Genomic DNA, 9,857 nt, shown 5'->3' with positions numbered 1-9,857 from the left:
ACCAGAAGTGGTGCTATGGCTCCAGTGGTAGAGCGCACACATTCAGCTGAAGAGCTAAAGGACTGTGTGAAGGCCCAAAGTTCAAACCCCATGACCAACAACCAAAAATAAGGTAGCTGAATTTTCTGCATAGCAGAGTATAAAGTAGGAAATACCATGCTGTGTTATGAGCCATTCCAGATGTGTGAGATGCTCTGAGTTTTGTCTACAGTTGGTCTGAGGATGGTAGTGCTATCTTCTCGGGGGTTGGGATGTTCAGATGCTCAGGGACTGCTGAGGCCTTGGGCTACCCCTGTGTGTGTGTGTGTGTGTGTGTGTGTGTGTGTGTGTGTGTGTGTGGTTCCCTCATCTTTCTCTGTCCCCTTCCTGGGCACCTGTCTGCCTCTTCCTGACTTCAGAGGTAGCCCCTCCTCCATGGCACCCTGCCTATAGCCCCCTATCTGGGTCTACAATGAGTCCTAAATTGCCAGAGGCCCGTATATTCTAGCTTTTTGTTGGGGCCCAAGTCTGGCTGTCCATAACTTTGGCCGCCTCCAGAGGATTCTGGGTCAGCAGGGCCAGCTGGCATAGGTTCTCCCTGTCCCTGGAGGGGAGGGGCTCAGTCATGCCATGTCCTTTCCTTTTCCTCAGCTGGGCCTCTGGATGCATGTCCATCCTAGCAGGCTGGCAATGGAGTGGGGGAAGGGTGGTTGCCAATGCCTCTGGCCAACTTCAGCCTGATAGCTGACTGAAGGCCGCCCAAACAAGAGGATCTGGGGCTACATGGAAGGTGAGGCCAAGTTATCTTCGAAGTACCCATTGGTGTCTAGGAAATGTAAATGTACCTTATTGCAGGAAAGTCTATCTTCCCCCCCGCCCAGCTGGGCCTCTCAGGTCCTTCTAAACAATTCCGGATAATCATAATAGAGAGGCACAGACTAGATTCCAGGGTCAGGGTAGAGGGGGTGAGAGACTGGTATGGCCAGTACCTCAATGTTCTGGGGCATTAACCTTGACCTGGTTATGACCCCCTTGTGTAAGTTCAATTCTTAACCCAGTGCTAGCCACACACAGGCTACATGTGAGAGTGCTGTGGAAGTGGCAGGAACGAAAGTGAGATCTAGGATGACCAAAATCTGGAATTATGGCCTGTGTGGTTGGGGATGGCAAAGGGTATTTATTTTTAAAAAATCTCAGAGGGCTGGGAAGGTGGCTCAGTGGTAGAGTGCTTGCCTTGTATGCCTGAGGCCCTGAGTTCTATTCCTCAGCACCACATAAGCAAAAAGGAAAACCTGGAAGTGGCGCTGTGGCTCTAATGGTAGAGCGCTAGACTTGAGCTGAAGAGCTGAGGGACAGTGCCCAGACCCAGAGTTCAGGCCCCATGACCGGACCCCCCCCCAAAAAAAATCTCAGAACTAGAACTCAGGGCCTAGGCACTGTCCCTGAGCTAACACTGTACCACTTGAATCACAGCTCACCATTCATCTTTTTTAGTAGTTTAGTGGAGAGAAGAGTCTCACAGATTTTCTTGCCTGGTCTGGCTTCAAGCTGCCATCCTAAGAGTTCAGCCTATTGAGTACTAGATAGCTGGTATGAGACATTGGCACCTGCTAAAGATGTTAGTGTGTGTGTGTGTGTTTGTGTGTGTGTGTGTTTACCGGGACTTGCACAAGGGTGGTGCTGTACCATGTGAACTAGTGTAGCTTTGCTTCCCAGCCTTTTGATGATTCATTGGAGATAAGAGTCTACCCAGGCTAGCTTTGAATCTTGATTGATCCTGAGGTGTCAGCCTTGAGTAGCTAGGATTATAGGCATGAGCCACTGGCACCCAGCTGCAAGGATGTCTTTTCATACGCTCTTCTGTTCTAACAGCTGTCTACTTGCCCTGGCCTAGATCTCTGATCTCTACATCAGCTCCTAGCAGCCCATGACTGTGTGGAGAACATAAAGCTCAAACCTGATCCCATTTCTTTGTTCTCAGTGGAGGGTATGTTTTGTCTGAAGCCTGGGTTGGAGAAGTAGCTGTACATGGGTGCTCGGCTGAGACAGAGAGGTACTCTGTTTTATCCAAGAAGGAAAGTGTGGCCAGTTAGGTACTAATATCTCATTCTCTTATATTCCTATCTCCTCAGAGGCTGAGATCTGAGGATTGCCATTCAGTGGCAACCCAGCTAGAAAAGTCTGTGAGACTCTCATCTGCAAATAACCACAGAAAGCTGGAAGAAAAGCTGTGGCTCAAGTGGTAGAGTGCTAGCCCTCAATGAAAAAAACTCAGGGACAGAGCCTGAGCCCTGAGTTCAAACCCCTGTACAAATATGTGCATGCATACATGCATGCACACACACACACACACACACACACACACACACACACACACACACACACACAGGTGTTAATGATGAGCTGAGGTAGAACTGTGGGCAGTCCTGAGGCATAATCATAGTAAACTCTCAAGGCAGATCAAGTTGTTTCTCCCTAAGTCCTTCTTGGGCTGAGGCGTCTGGGACATGGCAGTAAGTCCCATGGAACCTGCCCCTCCATCCATGCATGGGGCCACAGGACCGAGGGAAGGACACTATGGATGCTCCTTTGTAGTTGGCCCATGATTTCAGACCTTCATCTGCCCCTGAGCACTGGTGAGGAAAGCAAGGCTCCAAGCCCTGGGACTCCAGGGGTAGTTACTGCTACAAGCAGCAGCCAGCCACCTGTGGATTTCTAAGCCTACAAGTCTTTCATGAGCCCAACTCAACACCTGTCAAAGGTGTGCCTGACAGATTCACACTTTTGTGATACTTGTGCGAGTGGGCATTACCTGCTGTGTCATCTTGCAGCTCCTGCCCCTCCTGGCCCAGAACGCTGGTATGACATGTAGATTTACTGCTCAGATCCATACAGCACCCATGACAGATGCCATTCTGATTACTCGACCGATGACCTCTGTGCCCCAAGGCTTGACCCTTCTCTGATACTGTGGCCTACTCTGTAGGAAAAGACCTCCAAAGAGGCTGCTCTGAAGACTGGTGGGACACCTAGACATTGGGAGACCATCAGGGGCCCATTGGAAAGTACTCTGCCACAGAGTGAGATCCAAGCAGGCCAGGTGTTGGTCATGGGGCTTTTACTCTGGGCCTAGGCGCTGTCCCGCAGCTCTTCAGCTTACCACTTGAGCCACAGCGCCACTTCCAGTTTTCTGGAGGTTCCTTGAAGTTCAGAGTCTCCCACACTTTCTGGCCTGGGCTGGCTTTGAACCGCGATCCTCAGGTCTCAGCCTCCTGAGGAGGTAGGAGGACAGGTGTGAGCCCCCGGTGCCGGGCTGATCTGGAGTTTCACTACAGTGGACTAGGAGCTCCTGAAAACTTTATTTTTTTAGGTGCCAGTACTGGGGCTTTAATTCAGGGGTCTGGGCTTTGGTCTCTCAACTTTTTCCCTAAATGCTGGCACTCTATCACTTGAGCCACAGCTCCATTTCTGGCTTTTGGTAATTCATCGGCAAGAAGTGTCTCAGTAATTTCTTCCCTCTGATCTCAGTCTCCTGAGTAGCTAGGATTTACAGGGGTTGAGCCACTGGTGGCATTAGGCTAGAAGCTTTACTTTTTTTTTGGGGGGGGGGGGTCCAGTCCTGGGGCCTGAACTCTGGGCCTGGAAGCTGTCACTCAGCTCTTCAGCTCAAGGCTAGCGCTCTACCGCTTGAGCCACAGCGCCACTTCCGCCTTTTTTCTTTTTGCTTATGTGGTGCTGAGGAATCGAACCCAGGGCCTCAGGCATGCAAGGCAAGCGCCCTACCACTGAGCCACCTTCCCAGCCCCTAGAAGCTTTTCTTAAGCAAGCTTTCTTCCCTGCATTTGCCCTGACTCCTCCATGCAAATGAGGCCTGAGGGTCAGGAGCTATGAAAAATAGGCTTCCAGCGACAGGAAATGGCTGGGGTCCATGGTGAAAAGACGAGATAATCTTCCCCCTGGGCCCCATTCTGTGACCCCAACCTCTGCCCTACCTGTGACTCAAGTGCAAACCTTGACACAGCCTTGAATGTCCTGTCAGACTTGTCTGAAGCCACAGAACTTTCATTCTTCACAGAACCTTCTTCTTCACAGAACCAACCACACCACCTGCTCTAAACCACACCTCAGGACCGTTGCCCATGCTGGACCTTCTGCCTGAGGCTCTCTGTCCTCTTTCACATCTTAGAACTCCTGTGGAATTTTGGCACTGGTTATATCACCTCATGGAGCAAGTCTTTCCTTCCAATCTCCCTCTTTTTTTTTTTTTTTTTTTAGTATTAAGTTTCTAGAGATGGAACTTGTGCAGGCTGAGTGGCAAATGCTCTATCTTGATGTGTGTGTGTGTGTGTGTGTGTGTGTGTGTGTGTGTGTGTGTATGTGTGTGAGGTTGTGTGTGTGTATGTGTGTGTGTGTGTGTGTGAGTGTGCATGTGTGTGCCATTCCTGGGGTTTGAATTCATGGCCTGGATGTTATTCTATCCCTGACCCTTTGTGCTCAAGGCTAGCGCTCTACTACTTGAACCAGAGCTCTACTTCTGGCTTTTTGGGTGTTTAATTGGAGAAAATTGGCTCATATAGACTTTCCTGCTTGCAGTTGTCATCCTCAGATCTCAGCCTCCTAAGTAGCTAAGATTACAGGGGTGAGCCACCAGCACCTGCCCTCTACCCTACCTCTTACCTATAACCTCGGCCCTCCTCTGAGTCCCAGAACAATATATCTCACCAGGCTGACTTTTTTTTGCCAGTCTTGGGGGTTGAACTCAGGGTCTGGGCATGTTCCTCAGTTACTTTTGCTCAAGGCTAGCACTCTACCACTTAAGCCCCAGTGCCACTTTTGGCTTTTTCTGTTTCTGTGGTACTGAGGAATAGAACCCAAGGCTTCGTGCATGCATGCTATGTAATCACTCTACCACTAAGCCACGTACACAACCCAAGGCTCACTTCTAATGGGAGTTATGAGCTTACCCCTTTTGTTGTAGAAATCACTGACTATTTCATTTCTTTGCCAGTATATGGGACCAGCCTGTGAGTTGGCAATGAGGAATGATAAATGAGTGATAGACACCAGGCCCCGGAGGTCTAGGCTCACATCATACAGAGGGATAGAGAATATGAAGCCAGAACCTTCAACAACTCCTATAGTCTAGAACTGTGGTCTCCGTGGAGGCAGTGTCTGGCTTCTAGGTGTCCCAATGGGACACCTCGGCCAGAACATAATGCTCCAGTTCTTTAAATGGCAGAGAAGGATGCTTTGTTCAAGTTGCCGGCTCAGACTTAGTACTTTCTGAGGGCTTGTCCCAGCATGCCCAGGTTGGGTGTCTGGGCATGGGCAACCTGCTGAATGCTCATCATCCATACAAAGATACAAGGAGTTATTGCCTCCTCTTTTTTTTTTTTGGCAGGTCTGTGGTTGTACTATGAGCCTAGGCTCTGTCCTTGAGCTCCTTTTGCTCAAGTGTAGCACTCTGCCCTTGAGCCACAGACCCATTCATGGTTTTTCTTTTTCATGTGACCTCTTAGAAAGAAGGGTATCATGGACTTTCCCACCCCGGCTGAATTCAAATTGGCATTCTTTACATCTCAGCCTTCTAAGGAGCTAGGATTACAGGCAGGAGCCACTGACACCTTGCTTTCTTTCCTTCTTGTTCTTTTTTTAAATCGTAACAATCTGAAATCTTCATGGTGTCATTCCAATGGTTTGCATTCAAATTAAACTACTCAGGCTTGGAGTTTGAATGCTAGGTCTGCCACCCACAAATGGAGGGAGATCCTGACAAACTCATTTCTGTTCATGTGAATGCTAATGGAATGTTATAAAAGTAATAATTAAATGTGCAGTTGCTTCATGATTCTATTTTAGAATGCCACAGAATAATTATTGGATTTATATCTTCCATTCTAGCATCATGGTATGATTGAGGATATTGACTAATTTTTAATTAATGCTTTCATACGTATTCAACCAGGATACTTCATTAAATGGAAGCACTAATAACTAATAGTTGGTAATAATATATATATAATTTAATATTCTCACAGTCCCTCTCTCTCTCTATATATATATATGTATAGATATATACATATATATCTACATATCTATCAACATATATATGTATATTTGTATATAATATATATATATCATCATTCCTATGATCAAGACACACTAGTCCCATATATATATATATATATGTGTGTGTGTGTGTGTGTATATATATATGTGTATATATATATATATATATGTATATATGTATATATATATATGGGACTAGTATATATATAGATATATATATACTAGTATATATATGTAGGATATATATATACATATATATGTGTATATATATATATATATATATATATATATATGGGACTGGTGGGCTTGATCATAGGTTCTCAGAATTTCCTGGCAGCTCAGTTTGCCAGAATCTGCACTGCTAAGACTGTGACCCCATTTATGGATTGGGCATTGTAGTCCATGAGTTGAAATCCCAGGATGGCCAAAATTTTATTCTTTGTAGTAAGAAGCCAATTTTGACACATTGTTTTCCTTCTCTACGAAAGTCCTTGGTCTCAGTATGATGTATAAAATATATCCTATGTGATATGATATAATAAAAGAAATGTTATATGTATAATAATACTAAATAAATAAGGGTAATAAATGTCAACGCAGTAAACCCATGTATGTAAAAATATCTCATATATGAACATTACTTTTTCCAGTGCTGGGGCTTCAATTCAGGCCCTAGGAACTGGTCTGAATTTCTTGTCTTCAAGGACATTGAGCCATTCCCCTTCACCCACAGTGTCACAGAGTTACCCAGATCCTGATTTCATATCCCGTGCCTGCCAGAACAATTGTGCAAATTCAAGCCAGGGTATTATTATTACTATTATTATTATTATTATTGCCAAGTACAGGGCTTGAAGTCAGGTCTTCACATCTCTGCCACTGCCAGCACTGGGATCCTACGACCTGAGTTCAAATCTTGGGACAGGGAAAAATATAAAAAATAAAAAGGAAAAGCATAGTACTGAGACGTTCAAGAAGGTAGTTTTACATTTTTATTTTCTTTGTATTGTAACCATCCTGGGTCTAAATGCCAAGGCCCAGAAAGTGTACATGACCTTATATTGCTGATGTTTGGTGGCTATTAAGGAAGCCATAGCCGAAACCAGCAATTTAGATCTGGAGATAGAATCCCAGGACTGCCACTAATGAATGGCGGGAGATTCTAAGAAACCCATTCCCATATGCATCCATAGGAATGGAATGTTATAAAAGTAACAATTAAATTAGTAGTTAGTGTACGATTATATTATAAAATTATACACAACAATTATACTACATTGACTAATTTTCAATTAATATTTTATTATGTATTCAATCATGGTACTTTAAAAAGAAAGGAATTTAATTGCCAATAATCAGTAGTAATATTCTATATGCAGTTACATAGTATACAGACATCTGTCTCTTGTTGTATACATATACATCCATTTATCTGTCAACCAATCTATACATTTATCTGTTCATACTCTTGTCACTCCTGGGGCTCAGTGGTAGGGTGATTGCCTAGTACATACAAATCCCTGGGTTTGATTCCTCACTACCGCGTGCACAAAAAAATCTGGAAGTCATGCTGTCCATCAAGCAGTCGAGCACTAGCTTTGAGCATAAAAGCTTAGGGACTGTGTCTAGACCCTTACTCAAGACCCAGGACTGGCACCCAAAAAAAGAAAATAGAATGTTCTAACTGCAACGATATGAAGATAGGACTGCAAATACCTCATCACAGAGCAAACAGGGAGTCTGGTGCTGAAAGCTGACATCTAACCTGACTTAGCCAGAAGTAAAGCACTGCAACCCAGCCCCACGGAGCCGGATGCTACTGGCTCACTCAGCCCTGTCATCCAAGATACTCAGGGGCTGAGATCTGATACTGGTGGGTTTAAAACCCAGCCCTTGAAGGAAGTCTGCAAAACTCTGAGCTGTGGCTCACAGTGGTAGAGCTGTAGCCTTGAGCAAAGATCTTACAACAGTACCCCCAACCTTCCAGTGCATTCCCTGTGGCTGACCCCCAGCCCTCCCAAAAAGACCCATCCCTCTAAATCATTAGATGTGAATTTTGTGTGGTTTGTGATGTGTTTCTGAAAGCATGGTGATAACGATGAAAGCACCGTACTTCTAATGACTGTGTGTGGGATACAGCTATGTGATGAGTCCTTCATAAGGTGTGTGCTGAGTCCTTCATGGGGTTCATTTTTTCATCTGATCCTTGTAAGAGTTCTACAAGTAAGATGATGGTGTAGATGAGAAGCTTGAGGCTCACCAAAATTATGTATGTACTGAAATCTAGTGAGTTGTCTCCTGCAGACAATTATTTATTTTTCTCAGTCATCAACATTGAACTCAGGGCCTAGGCACTGACTCTTCCCTATTGGCTCATGGCTAACGCCCTACCACGTGGAGCAGAGCACCCTCTTGCAACAGAGAGTTAGATCTAGGCGTCTGTAGCTGAGGTGTGTCACCCTGCCTACTCAAGAAGCTGAGATCTGAGGATCTGGGTTCCAAACTATCCCAGACACAAAGAGAATATTATCTCCTATTCATCACTTAGAAACTTGAAGTGGAAGCTGGGCACCACTAACTCACGCCTGTCCTCTTAGCTACTCAGGAGCCTGAGAGCTGAGGATCAGGGTCCAAAGCCAGCCTGGGCAGGAAATTCTTGAGATGGACGTTACTCTCCAGTGACCCAACAAAAACCTGAAGAAATGCTGTAGCTCAAGTGGTAGCGCACTTGGCTTTAGCTGAAGAACTCAAGGAGAGCACGAGGCCTAGACGTCAACTCCTCCAACACACAAGAAGAGAAAAAAAAAACCTGAATAGGAAGCCTTAGACTGCTTTGCATGTATGAATCCCTGGGTTTTGATTCCTCAGTACCACATCACTAAAAAAAAATCCTGAAGTGGCCCTGTGGCTCAAGTGGTAAAGTGCTATCCTTGTACAGGAGAAACTCAGGTACAGTGCTCAGGTCCTCAAGTTCCAGGACAAGTGTATGCACACACACACACACACACACACACACATCACACACACATACACACACACACACACACACACATATCAGAAGTGAAGCTGTTACACGAAATTGTGTTAAAGCACTGAGCTTCGGTTCTGAGCTCATGTTTAGCACTTAGGCCCTGTGTTCAACCCCAAAAGCTAGCCATCCAGGGCTCAACTAGGAGGGGTCAAAGGTTTCAAAACCTGATGAGATTCACCAGCCCTACACGACAAGAAGCATTGTGATATTACCCATGTGCTTAGATTCAGTGAGCTTCTGGAAACCTAAGGAGGCAACTTTGCCAATTAGGAATCTTTTAATTCGGTTCAGCTCTCTAGTTGTCTGCCAGAAGGACCCTTGAATTAATTGTAGCAGTTTGTTTCAACACTGGGACATAGTCTAACAAAGACAGGATAAGTACAAGGAACTTGGCCTGCCAGAGGAGGTGGCACAAGTGAAGGCTTCTTGTCCAAACAGAGCACTGGGGAAAGAGATAGCTTTGGATGCAAAGAGGTCTTTTTCATCTGGCCTTCAGAGCCTGCCCACACTCATCTTCACTAATTGGCCCAGATGGAGTTGTTTTTTTTTTGTTTTTTTTTTTTGTTTTTTTGTTTTTTTGCCAGTCATGGGGCCTGAACTCTGGGTCTGTGCGCTGTCCCTCAGCTCTTCAGCTCAAGGTTAGCGGTCTACCACTGGAGCCACAGCACCACTTCCGGTTTTTTCTGTTTATGTGGTCCTGAGGAATCGAACCCAGAGCCTCATGCTTGCAAGCCATACACTCTACCACTGAGCTATCTTCCCAGCCCCCAGATGTAGT

Source organism: Dipodomys spectabilis, unplaced genomic scaffold (assembly GCF_019054845.1).
Source record: "Dipodomys spectabilis isolate Male_0828 unplaced genomic scaffold, ASM1905484v1 ptg000481l, whole genome shotgun sequence".
NCBI classification, from domain to species: Eukaryota; Metazoa; Chordata; class Mammalia; order Rodentia; family Heteromyidae; genus Dipodomys; species Dipodomys spectabilis.
This window is presented reverse-complemented; position numbering follows the sequence as displayed.